This window comes from Callospermophilus lateralis, chromosome 17 (assembly GCF_048772815.1).
Source record: "Callospermophilus lateralis isolate mCalLat2 chromosome 17, mCalLat2.hap1, whole genome shotgun sequence".
NCBI lineage: Eukaryota > Metazoa > Chordata > Mammalia > Rodentia > Sciuridae > Callospermophilus > Callospermophilus lateralis.
Genome location: NC_135321.1, coordinates 31545211 through 31568498, shown reverse-complemented (window position 1 = coordinate 31568498; position 23288 = coordinate 31545211).

Here is a 23288-nt window from a genome sequence, read left to right as displayed (position 1 = left end):
AATATGAGTCTCTTCCTCCCTCTTTGCTTCCCTGCCTCCATGAGATAAGCAAATGCAGTTTCCTATCCTGTACACTCCCCACCATGATGTTCTGAAGCATTCCATCTCCATAAAGAACAGGATCAGGGAACCAAGTGCTAAAACTTTTTTAACACATGAACCACACACACACACACACAAAAAAAAAAAAAAAAAAAAAAAAAAAAAAAAAAAAAACCTTGCCTCCTCTCAAAAAAAAAAATTTTTTTTTTTTTTAAGATAGTGTGTCACAGCAATGGAAAACTGACTAAAATGTCTGATTTCTGAGACCTGGTGAATGGTGGGGCTAAACAGGTAGGAGCAGAAAGGAAGTATGGTTTTTACATGATAATTTTGGGAATTCAGCAGGATATTTACACATGTTTAAGAGTCATAAACTTTTCAATGAAAATTAAAACCATAGAGATCCACGAACTTTCAAGGTAGAGATTACACCACAAAAAGAAAAGAGTGATTATTTACATGAAGATTGGGTCAGTGGGAAACAAAACATTGGACATCCCCTCTGATTGTTAGTGTACCTCCCTTTCTCCAGGGGGCTGGTTGGGGATGAATTGCATTGGCCAAGATGGCTGCCATCTGCTCTCACTTCAGCCTTGACAACTACTTCACAAAGTTCACCACTGGAAATGAGGGAAAGAGTCCATTGTCAAAGGCCTGGGACTGTTGGGAGACATTTAATTACTTTTAAATCTCTACAGCCTGGAAAGCATAATGGTTAATGGGGTAGTCAGATGGAAGGTGTGGAATTTTAAATAGTAGAAACTGTGTCATCAGAATAGATTGTCACTCCATTAGAGATGATAAAACCTAGTGCATAAATGGTGACTGGAGCATACCTTCAGAATTCATAAATCAATAATTGATAAAATGTACTCAGGTATAACTAAGTAGATTTTTATATGGTAGGTCAAATAAACTGATTATGGTATACTGCAAGAATCAGTGGAATTACGGACAGCATTTGATTCATAAGGTGAAGTGTAGGCATTCCTAGATTTTTTAAATATCTGAGCTACACAAGTTAGATTAAATTAGCAAGGCACTAAGGTTAGATCATAGGTGGAAGTATTAATTCAACTAAAGGATTTTCTTTAGCACCCCCAGAATCAAGCATTCCTTCAAAAAGTGAAGGACTTTGAAGAAAAAAAGTATTTGAAGAAAATGCATATTTTCAAACAGGAAGAAAGAAAAGAGAACCATTTTTGAGGTTAGCTAAAGAACCAGATTGACCAGGAAGAGCTTATAGTTTTGGAAATCTTAAGAGAAAGGAGGCTATGAGAATTGTTAGACAAGTAAAGGGATTTCTGATCTGGTGTCTTGTTTACATGGTAGTTTTTGTGGTATTTTATGTCAAATAAAATAAAATCACTCTGAGCATGTTGCCAAGTGTCACAACAGAGATGTTGTATAGGGAAACTATTGGCAGAAGCAGGCATTCATGTAAGTGTATGGTGTGGTGTAACATTGCTGGTCCTTGTACTCTAGTCTTCTGAAATGTGTGGGAAATACTTCTACACCACACTAAAATCACATTTTGGGGAAAAATGAGATAATTACAACACACACCTCCTGATCTAGTCCCTTATTATATGTCTGCATGAAGTCTCCCCCAACTATATGTGTGAATACAAATATCCTATATGCGTAACCCTTGTAACTTCCATAGTGTGCATCACAGGATCCTGGAAGGTTTGTGTATGAAGGACACTTTAGAGAACATAAAATTAGGCAATGTTTTCTAGATTTAAAAACAGAAAATAAAACACTTGAAAGAGCTTTATTTGAGCTTGAGTAAGTTATTCCTCTGAAGATAACAACTCTGTATCTAACATGGATAAATTGGAAGAATAAAATGGCATGAGGCAGGCAAGGAAGAATGAGTGGTGGTGAGGTTGTTAAGACAAGAGAACCCAGAGACAGTGTTGGACTGAGCAATAGCAAGCTGAGTAGAGCATGGTATGCAGGGAGCTAGGGCCGCATAGTGGTAGAGAGAGAGCATGCACCACTAGTGCATAGGTAAAACATGATCAGGTACAAACATTAGAAAGAAAATTCTAGAGACAGTGAAAAAAAATGGAGTCAGGGAATTTAGTTATAAAGATAATAACATATTCTTGGTGAATAGTAAAGGGTTCTGAACAAAGAAAATTACCTTAAACCTCTAACTACCAAGTGTTTTATGTTATCAATATTGGAAGTTCACTTTGTATCTTCAGTTAGATTCTGAATTTATTGAGAGCAAGAACACAGTCTTCTTTATAGACTAGAATTTAGCCTAGGATAAGAGCTCCGGGAAGAATAATAAATGGGTTTTGAACCAAACTTGGAAGCACATGCTAACGTTGGGGAGGTCATATGGTAAAAGAACTAAAATCTTATTCTACTTTAAATTATTATATGAGTCACTTAATTTTGGGGAGCTTCAGTTTCCTCCCTTACAAAATATAAGAGTTGCTCTTGATAATCTGTAAATCACTTTCCATCTTTAGGAGTCTTTCATTTTAAAACTCAACTCGAAATTACTTTGTCTCTAAACTCCTGCTCATATACATCACACCAGTTGACTAATGGGATATCATAAAGCCTATGACTTCTGCATCCTTGTCAATTCTACAGTTCTGATAAAGGAGAACCACATTTTTCAGAGGCCTTAAGGTTCAAAGTGAGTCAGATAGTCCTCAATACTGTGGAGTCCTAAATGGCCTTTTCATGTTCTAAAATAACCAATGTGGAGATCATACTCATAATTCTTGAATTGTACATACCTTGACAAGAAAATAGCACATGTTCACTTAATTTTTGCAGCCTTGAACTTTTCTTTAATACATTTTGAGTGCATCAGAATATCTGAAGGGTGAAAGAAGTGGGTTACAACAATGTAAGTCTTTCTACATGTGATTTGCAGATTTTTGTAATAACTGTCACTTGTCAGAATCAAGGTGCTTCTTCCTGAAAACCAGAATCAAAAAAGAGCAACTGGAGATGGAAAAAAAGGAAGAAATATTTTATGGTTTCTGTGATTGTGCAGATTAGAAGGTTTTATAAATCTTTTTACTTCATATTTCCTTATTATTTACTCATAGCAAAAGAATGACTAACCTGGTGATTTTCCTTTCAAGGTGGCATTTTTAGTTTCCAAGTTAAAAAAAAAAAAACACTCAAGTGGAAGATCATTAGGACTAGGATGGCCACATTAGTGGACATTTTCCATGCCTATATAGAAATGCTAACTATACAACCCATCTGAAAATCATGAATTCTAGATCACTCCTTGAAGGATAATACAGAATTTCACTTACTTTCTGAATTTTTAAAAGTTTATCACCAACATTTTTTAAAAAATTATCAGTGGGAATAACAGGTGTTAATCTATATGTACATATAGATTATATAAACAAAACATACAAAGTACAATGGGATTTTTGTTATATGACAGATAGGATTCTGCTATTGTTGACAAAGTTGAAAAATGAAAGGTAACCTTCCTGGTTGGTGGTTTCTGGGGACAAAATTTAATGGTGAAGGGAGACATCGAGGAAAATAGCATTGGAAAAGTTCCTTTTATCCTGTTGCTGTAGTTTCCAAACAAAAGAAGGAATATTTGCAAGTCTCCTTTGACTAAAATGTAAATACATGGTTTATGTGGTTTTAATGTTTATAGAAGCAGAAGACGGCCTCCAAAGATGTTCACATTCTAATCACTGGAATGTGAAACTATATGGAAAATGGAATTCCAAGTCACACTGTGAAGTTGAAGGGTATCAAGGTTGCAGGTTAGCTCGTGGGAAGATTATCCTAGATTCACAGAGGGGGTCTGATGTAATCTCAAAAAATTCATAAGTAGGAGAGGGAGGCTGGAGAGAGAGAATAAGGGGAATGGGAGTTTAAGAGACAACTACATGCTATTTCTAGGTCTGGAGATCCAGGGAGAGGTTTATAAGTGGAGGAACGTGGGCAGTCTTTAAAAGTTGGAAAATCCAAGGATATGGACTCTTCTCAAAGCCTCCAGAAGACAGCACAGTCCTGTCTACACATCGGTTATGAACCACTGAGACTAAATTTAGACTTCTGATGTCCAAAATTTGTGTTGTTTTAGGCCACAGATTTATGGCAATTTATGATAGCATCACCAGGTAGCTAATACAATATCAAAGTATCAATTATTACAAATATGCTAAAATAAATTAATTTAAAAATCAAATAAAGATCTTCTAACAGGTTAACACAATTTTCCTTATAGGAATATGTTTTACCAAAAACATGATTAGGTAATCAATTGTTTATATAACTAGAATAATGTGAACTGAGATTTTTCTGCTCAATCATGAAAATATAAACTTAGTTTTTTAAATGCCAGTACTGTCTGTAATCCTTGAGAAAACTAGGCAAAAATCCTGCTTGCATTTCATTAGCTCATGTCCATAAAATATGAAATTCATTCATTTACAGATGTTACTTTATTTATCTTTTACTTTATTGTCAACCTTCAGTTTATACAGGTAACTCATCAACTAATAAATGATGCAAATAAACTTTTAATACCTGCTAAATTAATGAGTTCATCTTTTATTTGCACAGTGACTTTCATTTTTGAGTTGCTGTTACAATCAAAACACATATTCATTTTTCTTCACCATGCTATAAATCCTTCTCCGAAAAGACTTTAAATGGTCAATTACTGAAGCCTTTCCTTTCAGCCTAATGTTTATTCAGCATCAACTAATGCTACTATATGAATGAAACATGTCAAGTAAACTGAGTCTGTGTAGATTGCAGCCTCAAGACTTTCCAAAGAGCTCCCTACGGAACTTCCAGTTCAACCTGCATACCAATTCTGTAATGCCAGTCGGAAAGGAAACCTTGCCTTCATTTCATGTTAGGTCAGTGTTAATGAATTAACCAAGAATGCAGTTACCTCATTGCCTGGAATTAGAATCATGATCTGATCAATTAGCCCTCAATCTTTACTTGCACTTCCTCTTCAATTTCATTGAGAAGATAAAAATATCTTTCCTGACTCTGAGGACTATTGTTGCCAAGATCAATTGAAATACATCATAAAAGCAGGAATTTTAGTTAGAATGGTCTAAAAAGAATAAAATATTTAGGAATAAATTCAACCACAGTGGGAAAATCATGTTCACTGAAAGCTGCAAATCATTGTTCAAGAAACTTAAGACACAAATAAATAGAAAAGCATCTCCATCCATAGATTGGAAGAACTGAAATTGTAGAGATTACAGTACTACCTGAAGTGATCTACAGTTTTAATGCAGATTTAAAAACACCACAATCTTGTTTTGCAAATGGAAACATGGATCATTTGGATTATCAAGAGATCTCATACCCAAAACAATCTTAAAAAAGAACAGAGTTTGAAGACTCACATTCCTTGAATTTAAAACTTACCTCAAAGCTATAGTAATCAAAACAGTGTACTCTTTCATCAGAGGATTGGGATAGATAGCTCATAGATATACCCTTTAATACATGGATATATTCTTGTTTTTTCACAAGAATGGCAAGACCATAAATTAAAGAAAGGACAGTCTTTTCAACAAATGTTTCTGGGGAAATGGGCTATCCATTTGCACAAAACAACATTGGACCCTTACCTAACATCATATAGAAAAATTTAAAAAAAAATTAAACTGGGTCAAAGACTTAAATGTAAGGACTAAAGCTCTAAAAACCTTAGGAAAAAAAATAAGGCAGACATTTTATGACACTGAATTTGGTGATGATTTATTGAATAGACAGAGGCAAAAAAAGAAACAGATATAGTAGATGTGTTAAGTTTATAGATACCTTTGGTAGAACTGTAATCTCTACAATGTCAAGTCTTCCAATCCACAAATACCACAAATTTTTTTAACTATGTGCAACAAAGGGCACTAACAAAGGAGTCATAAAACTTGGGTCCACATTTCTCAAAAAAATACACACAAAAGGCTAAAAAGCATCTGAAAATATGTTCAATCATTTAATCACTACAGAATATAATCAAAATCACAATTTTTTGGTATTGGGTATTAAACACAGGGGTACTTAACCACTACATCCCCATCCATATATATATATATATATATATATATATATATATATATATATATATATAAGAGAGAGAGAGAGAGAGAGAGAGAGAAGAGAGAGAAAGAGAGAGTATTTAGAAACAGAGTCTCACAAAATTGCTTAGGGTCTTGCTAAGTTGCTGAAGCTGGCTTGGAACTCCTGTCTCAGCCTCCTGATCCAATGGAAATACAGGCATATGCCACCGTACCCAGCCTCAGAATCATAATTTAATACTATATTAAGACAAATCCAGATGGCTAGTACAAAATACAGAAAGAAAAAAAAAATAAAAGAGAAGAAAAGAAATGAAAGAGGCAACAAAAGAAAGAGAAAAATAGCAAAATAAAGATAACAGAATATGTCAAGAATATGGAGAAAGTGGAACCCTTGTGCTCTGGTGGTGAAAACATAAAGTGACACAGCTGCTGTGGAAAATATTTTGGTGGTTCTTCAAAATTTAAATTTGGTATTACCATTAAATAAACTATTTCTATTTCTAGGAGTACAAAAAAATTGAGACAGATTCAAATTGAAATTTGTATACCAATGTCTGCAGCAGCATTTTCCACAAAATAAAGGTGTAAACAACCTAAGAGTCATCAACAGATGAATTGTTAAGCAAAATATGTGTGTGTATACACATACACATACGTGTACACATGTTTGTATACACACACACACCCCTATCGTTTTATATACACACACACACAAACACACACACACACACACACACATGCACACAACTGTAAGTGTAGGGTTATTGCTTTCTATAACTGACATGAAATGGAAGTAGTGTTTTCTTTCCTACCAGCATCAGAATTGGTGTGCAGGTTGAACTGGAATGTCCCTTTGAGAGTTCTTTGGAAAGTCTTGAGGATACTCTCTACACAGACTGAGTCTACGTAGCATATTTCATTCAAATAGTAGCTGACTCCCAAATTATCCTATGTGCTTCTTAAACTAGTGCATAATTTTAAATTTTCAAACATAATAACAGTTTCATGATGTGATATAAATATACTACTCTGTTTTGGGAACCAATAGGATTTTAGCTATATGTGGAGGAGAATCATTCTAGGGGTCCTGTTCAATTCCGTGACTAATTTCAAAAACTGGCTATCATTCTCTAACTTCAGATTTATTCCTTCCTCTCTGTCTTTGACTTTTTGTCATTAGGGTCCTAATATGTGCAGGACCAATGCACCTGGAGAAGGTGAGGAAATGGGTTACTTATGCTTCTTTCCCCACTGCTGCAGGCACTCCTAGGTGCCTTCATACCTGTCCCACACAAGGCATGTCAATGTACTTCTTTCAGATGAATTCAAGTTCATGTTTGTATGTCTTTAAAACTTGATTCATCAAAACTTCTAGAGAAAGTAGTTTTTGAAAGAAATTGCTTATGAGACTTCATATTGTTTAAAATCATAATCAAATCTTAGAAAGGTAAGATTTTTTCCTAGGAGAGTTCCTTCATCTTATAATTGAAAAACTGACTTTTTAAAAACCTAATTTTTTCCCCTAATATCCAAGCCCTTGATTTTGTGACCACACATGATTTCGGGTGGTGACCCTTTTTGAAAACGGCCATGTGCCATTTCTGTCTTGCAGATGGCTCCTGCATCCGGTGCCATTTGATATTTCTCCCTGTTCTGCAGTTAGGTGGCTCAGATTCTTAATTAAAAGATTCATTTCTATGGCAGCTTTTATAAAGCAAATATCTGCACATGAACGAAGAGGAAAGAGAACAGAAGGAGGAGGGAACACGGTCTGCTTTCCACCAGATATTGAAACGTTCCACTAATCTTTTTCGCACCTTGTGGAGTTTCAATTTTCCCTTTAAAATGTGGATTAAACAAAGTTGCCAAAAAACATATGCTTTCGTGTCAAACATTTCACTTATTTGGGAGGCTAAAAGCAGCTTGAGAGCGTTCACTGACTCCGCCTGAGGAAAAGAAATGGGGTGGTTTGGGTTTGTATTTGGAAACTTTCTCCTTGGAGACCAAATGTGTAGACACTGGAGGTTTGACATGAAACTGGCCATCATCAGTGGACTGCAGGGGCAGTCCAGTTAATTGCATTTAAAGGATGGAAGCACCTGGCTCAGTTGCCACTGTAGATACTGGCCATGCTTTGTTGGGCTGTGATTAGGGTTGCAATGAATCAATACTGCTTGCAAAAGATCTCCAAGGCATACCCCCATTGGCTGTAGGGAAACTGGTAAGACAATGGGCAGATTTCTTGCTTCATGGTTGCAAGCCTGACCATCCAGACCATGTATGTTATGGATGCATCAGTGAGAAGAGGAAAAATAAAGATTTCTGCATACTGGCATGTGTGCTCCAGGAACTTGCTTTTTACATATGAATGATATTGAAATTCCCTGCAATCCTAATCATGTCCCTAAAGTACTTGGGTCTGGGAAAACATTACCTTTTAGCAAAAATTAGTGGAAGGTATTGATTTACTAAGATGGCAGAGACTTAAGGTAGTAATTCTTTTCAAACAACTGGCATTAGAACTTAGACATATTAATTTAATCTCGCTGGAACTCAATTGCCCACCTTATGTTTTGCTCAAGGATGTTTTGAAGATAATAAAATATGTATGAATATGTTACTGTAACCTAGCAAATTACATTTTATCTCTCTTAGTTCTTTGATCAAGCTAGTGTAGATTGTAATAACAGCAAGTATTCATAGGCTTTTATTGTTTCTTAAGCTATGAGTTTTAGATAAATCTCCTGATATAGTTTTCATTGAACCATTCTACGATAAGACAGTTTTGTTCCCATTTTACAGATGAAGAAATCAAGTTTGTTTGAGACCAACTGAGACAAGAACTTACCTAGGTTATTACAGTGATGCTTTGTAAAAAAGAAATGAAAACTCAGTTGTTTGATTGCTAAGTTCATGATCTTCCTTCTATGTTATCCTCTGGTGTTAGCAAGGGCATAATATGTCATTCAGTCTTCACTTACTCATGTTATTAAATACATGGTTGCAAATCACTTGTATATAATACATATCAAAAATCCCTACTCCTGATCCCTTTTCTGCCAAAACATCTAATTAATTTGTGCACAAAAATACAAATGATCTGCAAATTAAGAAGTACTGGGTAAGCTTCTTTATCAAGCCTTTGCCATAGGACATTATTTACTTAAATGAATGCATGTTAATAATTCCTACATTCCAGAAGCAATTCAAGCTCAGAATCTGGAGTTAGAATCTGGGATAGAGCCCAGCTCCAATACTTGGAAAGTTTGTCCAAGTCAGTCAACTGATAAGTCAGTACTCACATCAGTAATTTAGAAAAATATATTTCTTAGGGCTAGCTTGAGAATTATAAAACTATGTACAGTTTAAAACAGTGTCAAATATATAGAAGATGCAACCCAAGTGTCATCTCTTCCTCCTGTACATCAATAGATTGAGATCTGCCTTTATGGTATGAGCCTAATAAGCATATCCCTTTATCCAAATCCCATTCTTAACTTCCTATAAATAGCAGTACTGTTGCCGACCTGAAAGGCAAATAAGTTATGTTATGAAATTATAATATAAGGGGCCTATCCTTTTTTCCTTAAGAATTTTCAATATTCCAGAGGATCCAACAGTAAGATTGCTAGGAGCTAAGTTACATATGAAATTTCTAATAGTCTTATTTTAGACAAAGGTGTACAGGAAAGAGAAAGTGCATGAAGACAGGGAACAATTGAAAGGCCAGGGTCAGGAGGAGCTCAATGTAACAGGGAGGGACCGCATCAAAACTCACCCTACTTTTTCTAGGAATTTGTCTCTGGTTAGTCTTAGTGGTGAAGCAAAATCCATGGTCATGTCGTGTGTCATTATTTCCATACAGAGGCACAGGTATCTGGTTTTACAATCTGTCCCTCATTCCTGAGCTCCAGATTCTGGCACCCAAACTCTTCCTAGAAGTCTTTCATGGTCATCAGACTGCACAAGTTCAAACATGAACTAGTTACACTCGTCCTCAAACATGATCCCCCACCTGTGTTCCTCCCTCAGAGTATAATGCCATTGTTCCCTAAAACATGAGTCCGAAAACTGGATGTCACTTGAACCTCTCTCCAAGCCCCTTCTGGTTTTCATAAATTTTTAATTTTATAAAAGATCTTTCTTTTTAATCTCCTTAGATCCATTCTTACATTTCTACATTGATTCAGAAACTCCTGATGTCATCTTTTGATTATTGCAATTGATTGTAACCTCTTCTGCTGAGCAACCATATCAGCCTTCCTCTTTCTCATCAAAGTAGTCTTTCATAGTGTGAAGATAATTCTCTTCATGTCCCTATTTACACACTGTGTAATTTTTGAAGTACTTTAAAAGAAACTGTACTTTTTTAGAACAGTGGTAGGTTCACAGTAAATTTGAGTGGGTGGTAAGATATTATCCATATACTCCCTGTCCTTATACGTGCCTGGTCTCCCACATTATCCATAGCCTCTCCAGAATGGCACATTTGGTACCATTGATGAACAATGATTATTATTACAATCATATTATTACCACCCAAGATTCACATTAGAAACAGGTTTGCAGATGAAATGTTTAGACTGAGAACTGTAACCTCATCCGTGGATTAATCCACTTGATAGGTTAATGATTTTAATGGATTACAGGGTAATAACTGTAGGCAGGTGGCGGGTGGCTGGTGGAGGTGGGTCACTGGAGACATGCCCTTGGGGATTATGTTTTGTCTCTGGATCCTTGTGTTCTCTCTCTCTCTCTCTCTCTCTCTCTCTCTCTCTCTCTCTCTGTGTGTGTGTGTGTGTGTGTGTGTACCTGGCTATCGAGCTGAATACCTGCCGTGCCCTCCCCTATGATGTTCTGCCTCACATCAGTCCCAGAGCGATTGAATCTGCTGACCATGGACTGAACCTCTGAAACCAGGAGCCAAAATACACTTTTCCTCCTCTGGGGAAAAAAAAGAAAGAAACAGGTTTGCACAAATATACAATGACAGTTATTATACTATACATAGAAAATTTTTACTACCCTAATAAACTTCTATTTTTTTAAATCCTGGAAACCACTGATTTTTTTTTTTTTTTTTTTTTTACTGTTTCCATAGTTTTGCTTTTCCAAGAGTGTCATTTAGTTGAAATCATAGAGTATAAAGTCTTTTAATATTGGTTTGGTTCACTTAATGATGTACATTTGAATTTTATCCATGCCGTTTTGTGGGTTGATAGCTTATTTCTTTCTCATGCTGAAAAACACTCCATTGTCAGCAAATACCACATTTTATATGCCCATTCACATGCTGAAGGACATCTTGATTTCTTCCAAGTTTTGGCATTTATGAATAGATGTTATAAACATCCTTTTGCAGGCTTTTTACACTGAATAATTGTGGATTTGAAATGCCATAACATTGATGGCACTGTTCCCCAAAAGCTCTAACTTGACTGCCTACTACACCTTGGCTCTCTGTGTAACCCATCAACTGTACTCATTTAGTTCCCAGTCTTCAAAGTGCTCCTTACCTCTGACCTTCTGTGCAGTCTGTACCCAACCCTGAGGATCGCTTAGACTCCATTCTCTGTAGCCCTATTTCCTTCTTATTCTTGGTATTTGGCCCAGGAGATTTTTTTTTTTTTTTTTGGTCCAATCTCCTATTGAGTCACAAAGCTTCTTGTGGGCAGAGATAAAGGATGACTGCACTATGTATCTGACACATCCAATACACTGTCAAGCTTAGAACAGAATTTGACTAATGAATAAATGGATAACATGTGAGAATGAGCTGGTTTAAACTATACCATAGACCCAAGAGTTACTTAAGGTAAGATGATTGTGTATTTCCTGACAAGAACATTTTAAGACAGGCAAGGTAATCTCTCCTGAAGAGTAAATAGACCATATCATGTATATTGAATAGAATTCCATATCTCTTTATAGGCCAGAAGAGAAAGATAAGAAAATGATGTGCTGGTGAAGAGGAGGGCATCAAAAAATATCCAAGAGGCAGATTCATATAACCTGTTTTCTATTCTTGCCTGAGCTATTTATGTGACTTTAGAATACTAGTCATCAAGACCTTTGTTTTAAAAAAGTGGGATGAGCTCAGCTCAGTTGCTTCCACATACCTTGTGGCTCTACAGTTCTATGAATTGTTGGCAAAAATTATATAATCGTGTCATGGTTTGAGTTTCATCTTGATTTACTACATCTCTATAACTTGACTCTTTGAGTTTACAACAGGTCTTAAAATACAATTTCAAGACATACTGTGATGCTGGAGAACATGGCCTTTGGGGATTAAAATAGAAGTCAATTCATTGAACATTTATTGGGTACTTAGTAGGAGCACCATAGTGTTTTAAGGGTAGTGAACATTGAAAACATAAGATAAAACCCCAGTCATAAATGGTTTAAAAATCTGAGGAAGTAAAATTAAAAACAAGAAAGGGAAGAGGAAGATGTTCTAAGACATTGACCTTCCTTGATGGCTATAAAATACCCAGACACACACAAGATGCCAGGGTTGTGGAGGGAGGCCTGAAAGCAACATGAATTTAGTTGGGTCTTTGTCATCCACCAGGAGTGATAGCAAGGAAAAGAACAGGTCAGAATCAGGCACAAAGCCAAAAATGGACATGCCAAGTATGCACTGGGTATCAGAACGCAAATGGAAGATGGGATTTGGAGCACAATGTGCTACAGATCTGACCTGAGGTAGAGTCACCACAGGGAAACTGAGATGGAAGCAGGAACTAGTTGTGCAGGCAGCTGAGGTTTGAACAAGGGTACAAAACAACAGGGCACAGAGACCCCCAGGTCTGAACAGGACACCACAGGGAAATGAGGCTGTGGCTCAAGAGATGGGGATAAAAAGTAGGGACTTTTCAGGTAAGTGCCCATGACATATATGCCCAGGGTCAGTTCAGAATGGCAGTCTTCCTGAATGACTGTCTTTCTTAGAAACCACAAATCAGAACAAATCCTCACTTAAACAATAAGAACTAGACTTGTGTTTTGGTTTTGTTTTGACATATCATGTCCAGTGCTTCACATGCTCATTTAATCCTTACTGTCTGCTTGGATCTATGTTTGTAAATCTGTAAACAAAAGATTCCCACCTCTCTGAACACTTCTGCCTCTTTCTATCTAAATTTTGGCACTGTACCCCCTGTTTTTCTGGATGCTTTTATGTTCTCAACCCAAAGACCCTTCTTGTCTTCTTTCTTTATTCTGGAAACTCTCTGCTCAGCATGCATCTTTTCTTTCAGGCAGGGGAATATATGGGTCCTATTTATTTTGCTTCTTTGTAGCCCAGATATCTGGGAACTACCTGAAAAAAAAAATTCAAACCAAATGAAGCACTCAACTGTCTGTGGTTATAATGATTTAGTTACCCACTAAAATGTAGATTTTTCTAAATTAGATTCATTTAAATTGTCTTGTCTGTCATCCCTGTTAGGAAACATGAAGGTTTTCTTTCTGGTTGATGAAAGAGCTGAGACTCAATTTGCAGCCTGTTTATTCTCTTTCTTCATCTCTCTGTCCCTATCTCCTCCACACCCACCCAACTCTGTTCACTCTAACACACTCACGTGTTGTCACAGGAAGATGGCCCAGTCCCAGCTAATAGAGACCTTGGAGTGAGGGCTATGCAGCTTCCGCTCCAGATTAATGAGCTACTTGACTAGGACATGATGTCGGCTTAACAGCAGTTTTCCTCAAATGTGGTGTGATCAGGAATTTGCAGAAGTTTATTCTTAGCTCTTTCTTTTGGCTTCAGCAACATGTTAACAGCTTGTGCATTTTGTAATGCCTTTTTTCATTGCCATGGTAACCATTAAAACTTAAGGTATATGTGGCTCCAGATCTAGCCAAGCTATTGGTTGCTGGTGAGCTGGAAGGCAGTGCAGATGAAAACCACAACGAGGCGGCTGCTTGGCACAGGTGTGCCTTGCTTTAACCTCGCATGCGAGATTCCAGGATAACAAGGTATTAGGAAATGATTATTCACTTCAGGAGGAATTGCTAACAGAATTCTTTTTTTGAAAAATAAATTATTCTTATTGTTTTAAAATAGGATTATTTTGACCACGTGTTGATTTGCAGGATACTCTCAGGAGCCAACAAGCAACCCTGAGTTATTGAAGCCAAGAGCAGAGACAATAGTTTGATTTTAAAGCCAGGTTGATTTACCAGACATTAGCTCTACCTAGATCTCCCTCAATTTTCAGTTTTATTACCTTTGAAGTATTGTTTGATCTCCTCTGTCAAGAAAGATGATAACTAATTATTACCAAATTGTTCAATTTGCCTATGCTAAAAAAATCCAGGCATGTGTGCCAGGGAAAACAAAATAGCAAGCTACCAAGCCCAACAAGAACAACAGCAAAAAAAACAAAAATGACTATCACAACTATGAAAAGGACAAGACTGTTTAGTATAGCTTATTCCAAATTTGATTTCATGAGTGTTTATTCTTTTCAGTGCAGTGGTGTGGTGTTGCAGGAGGTACGAAAAGCTTTGGATGCAAGTTCTTATTTCTCAAGGAATTTGGCAATCTATTTGAAAATAAAACTTGCATAGAGAAAGTAGAAATAATAAAATTATACATTAAAGTAAATTGACCCTGTGAGTTTAGAAAGTGTAGAAATCATTGTGACCTTGACAGTTAGGGGCATCTGTATGTTAACTGCAAAATGTTGGCTCCGTGTTGAAAGATTAGCCAAGAGTTGGCTAGCCAGAGAGGAGGAGTGGAAGAATAATATTTCTTAGACATATTCTTTTCATAATAGGACTCATTAGTATAATTAATTTGGTTGCTTGAAAATGTAGTGTGAATGCTGGATAAGAAAATAGTTTATCCTTAAGGGAAGATAACATTTTGTTTAAAACAATGAAATTTCTTAGAAAACATGGGAATATTTCCTGACAGTTCAAATGAAAGCCTTTTCCTGTCTAATATGAAGATGAAAAATTCAAATGAAACATATAACAAAATTTGGTGTACTCTTAAGGCAGAGAAAAATATTTATTTAAAAAATAATGGCTTGATAGAACTTGTAGGTATCATGATGGTATCACCCAAGCCAGAGAAGTATATTTTGAATTTTAGAGGCCATTTTCCTTCTTCTCACCCAATTTAGCTGCAGTGATTAAAATTAGAGTGGTGGCCATAGACAAAATATACTTATATTCATCAGTTTAATCAAAATATATCTCAAAGAGGTTCATCTTCATTGTTGCCTCTTACAAAGATAGCCTTTAACATCACCTGTTTCCCTTCCCAATCACTGGCAGATTTTTATTTGCTCAAAATTCTCTTCCATAACAAGCACCCAAAGACATCATTGAACTAAAGTCTTTCTAGATTCTGAAACTGGAAGGACTGATCCTGGATTTTATTATCTTTACTAAAATGTAGGATAGATTTCAATATTTTATTTGCAGGTTTCAAGATTTTTCTAATGGATCAGAAATTTCCTGCTTCGGAAGTCTCTCTCTCACCTGTCATTCATACCTATACAGTTTGAGTTCATCTCCCCAGCCCCAACTCAAACTGGTGGTTATACACAAACAAGAAGAAGTCAGTTAAAGAAAGGGCTGATTATGTAAGAGATAAAGAAAGTGAAACACAGTGCATGATTAAATGAATAAGAATTTTTTTTTACAGCTCTGTTTCTGTCATACTGTGACTAGATAACTGACCGCAAATAGGCAATCATCCACACAGCTGTTATGAACACCAGGACAAAGGACACAGCATTGCACACACACACTCACACATGCACACATTTCCACCTTTTATCTTCTGCTCTAATATGGAATCGTACCTCAAGAGCATTTCTTTTCTTAGCTTACTGTATTTATTTCTGGGAAAATACTACTATCATTATGAGGTTAGGGAGTCACTCTCAAAATGTCACCAGTCATTAGAACTTCAGAGTGAGTACATTATCATCAGTCAGAAACAGTTTTATTGGCTGAAACTACACAAAGATCTGGGGACACTTGGGGTTCTACAGGAGTGGGAGTAAGCACCCTTAAGTGAGCAGAGAGCTTGCTTGTGGGATAAAGGCAAATGTGTCATTTGTTTGGGAGTCTGCAGAACTAGATTTTTATCCTGGCTTTAAATGGCAGAGCTGGTTTGGCCAAACTTGCTAATGATTTTTAGTCTCTGTTTCTTTATCTGTCACAAAAGCATGTGAACTAGATAATTCTAATTTCCATTCCAGGATTCTTTTATATGGTTATATTCACAAAATTATCAATGATTTGTCCTTCTCTAGTAGACAATTTATGATAGATTTAGTTATAGATTAATGACTATTTCCATGAATGGTTAAAAATAATTTCTATGCAGTGGCTTGAGAGGCTGACAAGAAGATCTTAAGTTCAAAGCCACCCTCAGTAATGGCGAGGCACAAAGCAACTGAGTGAGACCCTGTCTCAAAAAAAAAAAAAAAAAAAAAAAGGGCTGGGAATGTGGCTAGGGATTGAAGGCCCCTGAATTTAATCCTTGGTACCCACCCTGCCACCACCCAAAAAAACCTTATAGAGTCAGCCAAATTAAATAGGTCCTCACTATTAATATTGATTCTTCTGCTCACTAGCTGTTTTGGGCAGAATTCTAAAATGGTGTTCAAATCTTACCCCTTCTATGAACAGCTTTGATAATTCCCTCTTCTTGAGTGGAGGAGGAATATGGGGAAGTAATGATAAAATTGCTTTTTAAAAATTATATTCCATTTTTTGGTTGTAGATGGAGAAGTCAAAGAGTCTCAATCATACTAGCCAAGGATCAAGCAAACATCAATACTGTGAACTGCCTCTGTTGGGATCATATGACAAGACACTGGAGTAACTTTCTGAAAGGTGAACTTGGCCCAGGCTGATAAGCTAGCAAGAAAATGGGGACCTCTGACACATGAGTGTAAGGGAATGATTTCTACCAGCAACAAGTAAGCTTAAAAGAGGGTTGAGAGCCTCAAAAGAGAATCACAGACCCTGATGACATGTGAAATATGGATTACCACCTGGTAGGATTCCCAGGAAATCCAACTAACCCACACCAAGACCTCAGACTTGCAAAAAGAATGAAACTAAACACGTGTTTCGGCTACACTGGTAGCAATGTTTTATACCAAGAGAGAACTGATGCCAGTTCTTTATCACTCATTTTAGGAGACAGAATTCACATGAGTAAATATGAATATCTGACCAGAGCGGATACTTGGAAACCATCCATTCATCAGTTAACAAAGAGATGAACAAAAATGGAGAGCAGACTAGGTAGAGATGATTTCCTTTGGCCCAGTATGTACTCATCTAAGACCAGGACATTCAGACCAAGACTCGCCTCCATGTCCCTCCAGTCCCTTGAGTGTACATACTTGTATATCTGTATGAGTACATGTTGTATGTTTGTATTTATTTGGTAATGAATCACATAGATGTTTTAGGGGTAGGTGTTAAATCTCTTATAATGGATATAACTGTGCAAGCCTGCCATTGGGGAAATTTCCTCCTGACCTCAGCTGGTGATCAGCTTATGCCCTGAAGCATGAGAATTGATAGGCCCTATAATTTTATCCAAGCTAATGTAACAGCAGCTGATGTCCTTGGTGCCTGCTATCTGATTAAATTCCCAAATTAGGGATTGCCTTTTGTAACCTGAATTCTGTCATGGCAGTAAAATCTGACAATAACTGCTACCGGTTTTACCTCTCCACGTCAGGGAGGGTTTCTTCAATAACATATAGACTATCTCAGACCATCACATATTACTCTGGCACTTTATTAGAATTTAGGAATTTCGTAATCCTACTCAAAATGAGATTGCATGCTTTCTAATGTAAGAAAGGAGAGAGAGAGGCCAATTCAGCTCTAAAACCGCAATTGTTTGCCTACCTCCAGGGACACATTTCACAGATTGCCATGAAAATAAATTGGAAAGTTTACAATTCCAAATCATTGCCTACCATGTATTACTTCACAGACAAAAACAAATACCACCACCACCACCATCACCACCAAGAATACAAGAAAACAGATTCATGAACTTCCCTTCCTTCATGAGGAAAAATGCATTGCAATTAGATTAGACTATAACCGTTCAGAAAGTGTGTTGGCTTTCTGCTTCTTTTAAAAATGATTTATTATTTATTACGATTTTTTTTCAAGATTATCTTCTTTATTCCTTCAGGAAAGAAGCTGTTTGGCTCTCCGTGTGATTACCAAAGCAGAGCGAAAGCCTTCAACTGCGGACTGCTGCAATTTCCACCATAACAGTCAACCCAGCAATTAGAACCGTTTGTTACAGTGACAGCCGGGAGAACCATTTTCAAGCAAGGAGGCTGAGGAGCCAGAGCTGGAGGAAGCCAGAGCCTGCTCATTCGAAGGGGACTAACGCCACACAGCAGCTAATCCTGGAATAGCAGGCAGTTTTGGGAACAGGCTGAGAGGGGCTGAGAGAGCCACATACATCCTGGAACTTTTGGGAAAGATCTGATCTGCCTTTTTCCAACCAGAAATACACCTGGATCATAAATTTTGATTTGGGGGAAGAGACAAAATGTTTTTATTTAATCTTCATTCTAATTTATCTTATTTTAATATTAAAAATGAAGGTGTGAAGGTGAGCAATTCTATTGTTGATTCTGGATTTGAGAGAGTATTCTAGGGCTCAAAAAAATATCTCACAATAGAAAGTTTGCAAGAGCAATCATATTTACTTTAGAACAAAGGTGTTTGAAATGTAACCTCAATGTCTTAATTTATTGTCACCTTTTCATTTTTCCTTCTCTTTTTTTTTGTCTGTTATAAATTATGTTAAAAGTTTAACTGGTAGCTTGGGAGAAAATGCTGGGTTTGATATCCTCCTTTTTCTCTTCTTTCTTTCTTACTTTTGTCCTTTCTTCCTTGTCTTCTTCAAGTATACTCTTTCATTGTCACAGGATTCAGTTCTTGATTTCAGTAATGACAAAGTACACAACTCCAGGATGTGTAGGTTCTCTTTGGATTTTGTATCTCCCTGTGTCAAATAAGGCAATAATCCTCCTCATTTACCTCAGAGAAACTGTCTGAGAAATAATGAAACGATGTGGAATGTTGCATCTGCTGAGAGCAGGGTACTTTTTTTCCTCTTTTGTTCAAGTGCTATCATCATGTAGAGATTCAAAAAATAGCCAAAAGCAGATAATTCTCAGCCATTGAATAGGGATGGCGTTAGATGTTTTTGTGGCAGATATTTGAATACATCATTTTCTCTATTCCCTACAAAGGAGAGTCAGGTTATCAAGGAAAATATCTATGGAAGCACATCTTGCCTAGAAGAAGCCACCCACTGCACTGAGTGGTTTGCATAGAGGGTTGTCAGGGACGTTTCTGTGACTGCTTCCCAGTGTGTCATTTTCCAGAGGCAGGTACTGCAAATGCCGAGAAAATTGTTGGTAGCATTTCTCTTTTGTTTTCTTTTAGCCGGGATGAGGCTTTGTTTTTCCTTTTATTTGTTTTGCAACTACACAAGGACTGCTCTGACACTGCAGCGGCTTCTGCCAGAGTCAGAGGTGAGGTCATGCTTCACTGAAGAAATCTAAGATCAATTTGTTGTCTCATACTTCAACATTAAATGCAGCTTGAAATATAATTGTTAGTCCGTGCACTCTCTACTTGAAGGAAGTGTTTCAGTACCTCAGAACCGAGAGTGTGGTTATCAGTGATAAACCACGGCATGTACCCTAAACCAAGGCTAACCAGAATTTTCAGGCTGAGAGAGAGAGAGAGCAAGAGTCAGAGGTGCAGATGGGAAAACAGAGAAGGGAGAAGGAAAGAAAAATCCCAGAACATGAGGAGTCAAAGGCACTGAGTGACTCAAAATGGTCTTGGTCAAATTTGAAAATTTATGAATAAAATTTTGAATAAAATACACCACTTATAAATTAATTTTCTTTTTTCTTGTGCTACTTAAAAGGTCCCTTTTCTCCTCTACAGCTTCATAAATCCTGCTTTGAGGAAAGACAACTGCCACCACTCAGGGCAAGTGACTTATCAGGATTTTTGCTTCCCAAGAATATTGCTGGCAAGGACATGATGATGGGTAAGTGCTCCTGACAGGGAGGCTGAGGACTTTGGGGATCCTCTTTGAAACAAGCCCCCTCAGGCTATCTTTGCCTTCAATTCAATGAAAGAGAATAAGGAGCAAACACCAAATCTTAGTATTTTGATGCTACAAACTGGGAATTATCACTGAGTCAGAAGTTGATGATGCTGATTCTAGGTCAGATACAACACATGAGAGCCTGCTATAATGGGCACTTACTTGGGTGAAAGAAATAAGAATTCATTGAATTAAATATAGAACTAGCTAGAACATACCTCTTGATGTTAACCCCCATAGAGTTGTGAGAGAGAATTACTGGATGCATCTTCTCCAAACAAAGACCTGTGTCCTGTGAGGCCAAAATACACAAGTCACTGTGTTTTGATATTTTTTGATAATAAAAGTGCTTCCCCAGCTGACTAGCAGCGTGGAATCCTGGCAAGGGGCAGGGGTTTATTATCAGGTGAGGGTATGGTTCCTGTCCCATCAGTTTGCTATCTGTGTGATCTTAGCCAATTCAGTCAGCCTCCAAGACCCCCAGTTTTTTCATTACTACAAGAGACACAATCATTTGTACTCAAGAATTTGTAGAAAGCTCAAATAAGGTGATGACCATAACAGCTACATTTTTTGCAAGTATAAATTTGTGTCAAAATCAGCAAAAAGGTTGTGTTTAATTTTCGCAATCTTAAATAATGAGCCATGTTCCCATTTTGAGGGTAAGAAATCTCAAAGAGGTTCAGTAATGTTCTTAATGTCAACAGGCATGAAGAGAAATGTATCAAACTCAGGTTCATTTCTCTCTCCAGCCTTTGTTGTCCACAGATAGAAAAAAAAATATCTCAGACTCTGTTCCAGCCACTTCAGTCATTTTGCACATTGCTGGAGACACCTGCCTCTGTGCAGGTTCAGTGCCAATCATGTGTCACAGCAAAACATGTGACCCATGGAGTTAGGCAAGAAAGACTGCATGGATATTTGCACCAGTTCTGTCTCTTGGATTCTGGAATAAGACTGACATGCTTTCATTCAAAAAATTCCTTAAAGCATTTGAAGAGGATTCTCATGTTCCCCCAAGTCTTCTCTTTTTCCAACTAAGTCACCACAATTCCTGGAACATTTAACTGAAGATGTGGCTTCTAGAATATTCAAAATTCTAGTTATCCTTTGAGTTAACCATTTCATTTCCTTAGCTACTTAAAAAAAATTATTATTAACAAAAAAGAAGTACAATCCAGTCTCTTTGGAGAATTTTTAATCATTTCTGTTTTCAGAACAACTATTTGTGGTTTACTTTTTCTTTTAGTTTTTCTCTTTAAAATATCTCCATTAAGGACCTGGGTTGTGGCTCAGTGGTAGAGCACTTGCCTAACATGCCTGAGGCACAGGGTTCGATCCCCAGCAGCACATAAGAATAAACATGCATAAAAAAGGTATTGTGTCCATCTACAACTAAAAAAATATTTTTTAAAAATACCCCCATTTAGAATTTGGACTTTTCTAGTCAAACTACCTTATGTGTCTTCCTAAGGAGTTTTTGGCAAGACAGAGTTGTGGAGTGTGAGTTGTACTTTAGCAAAGAAAACTCTGGAGAAGAGTCATGCATTCCCACAGTTCTAGTCTAGACAGAAAGGTATTCACTGTTGCCCAGGGTGGCAGGTGTCTGTCTTTTTAGTGACCCCTGAGAGAATGAGAATATTAGTCCTGGGCTTCCAAACTCTGAAATAAAGAGAAGCAATTGTATAAAAAGATTAGCAACAAAAACACAATAGGGATTTTTAAAAATATCCAGATCCATCCATGACACATCTATTTCTGTCCTGTGATTCCCAGCAGAACATGTCTTGTGGAAAATTAGAGAATATTTTCACAGGCTAACTTTTAAGAAATTGAAGCAGAAGTAAGGAAACCAATGGTTCCTGTCCATGTCTGAAAGTACAAGAATCAGGAGTGCTAGTGTCCAAGGGCAAGAGAAGATAGATGTTTCTGCTCAAGAGAGAGCAAATTTACCCTTCCTGGGGACTTTTTTTGTTTTGTTTTTTTTAGTTGGGTCCTTGATGGGTTGAATGATGTTTACCAATATTAGTAAGGTCCATCTCAATCTACAAATTCTAATGCTAACCTATTCTGGAAACACCCTCACAGACATCTCTAGAGATGATATTTTATGAACTACCTGGGCATCACTTAGCCCAGTTGAGTTGACAAATTAACTATCAGGGTAAATGTACATGTAGGAAAAGGAACAGCATCTTAAAGGATTTAATTTTTTTGGAAAATCTACGTTGCAAAAGACCTCAACCATCATTTTGCCATTGTCTAACATAAAACTTTATAAAGCACATTAGAATATAAGGCCCAGTGTTTTTTTTTTTTTCAAGGTCAATTATTTTGTGGAGGAGAATTAAAACTAATGCTCATATGTCCTACCTTCCAGTATAAGCTCACTTCTGTGAGCATTGTCAAGTGGTTTCTAAAAGATGAAAACCATCTGAAGAGGCCAAATTACAAGCCTCCAAGACTGCCTATTCTGTAGTGAAATCACCACCCCATCACTGCAATCAGCTCCTCCTACAATGATACACATAGTAGGCATGTGCACACATACGCCTTTCATGAACACACACTCATGTGCTCATGTGAACACATACACACATACACTCATACATGTACATGAACACACACATCTTAAGTACACATTCAGTCACACACACACACGCACATACACACACACACACACACACACTCAGACAGACAATACCTATTCCTTATGTCGGCACACACAGAGCACTGTTGGTCAACATAGAACAAACTTTTCCATTATTGGACCTGGAAGATTCACATACATCCTTGAAAGTTAGATTTTCTTCTCTCAGTACTTCCCAGAGATGGGCCACACTTCCTCTATATCATTCAAGACAGTTCACACCTTTCTCCTATTGCATGGATGATGCTCCACTGTTCTTGTGAATTTCCTTTTCTGTTGCATGATGTAGGGTATAACTACCTTCTAGAAATAACCATATTTTCCTTTCTTTTGTTTCTCCCTAACTTTCTAGAGCACTTGTCATAGTACATTGCTGATG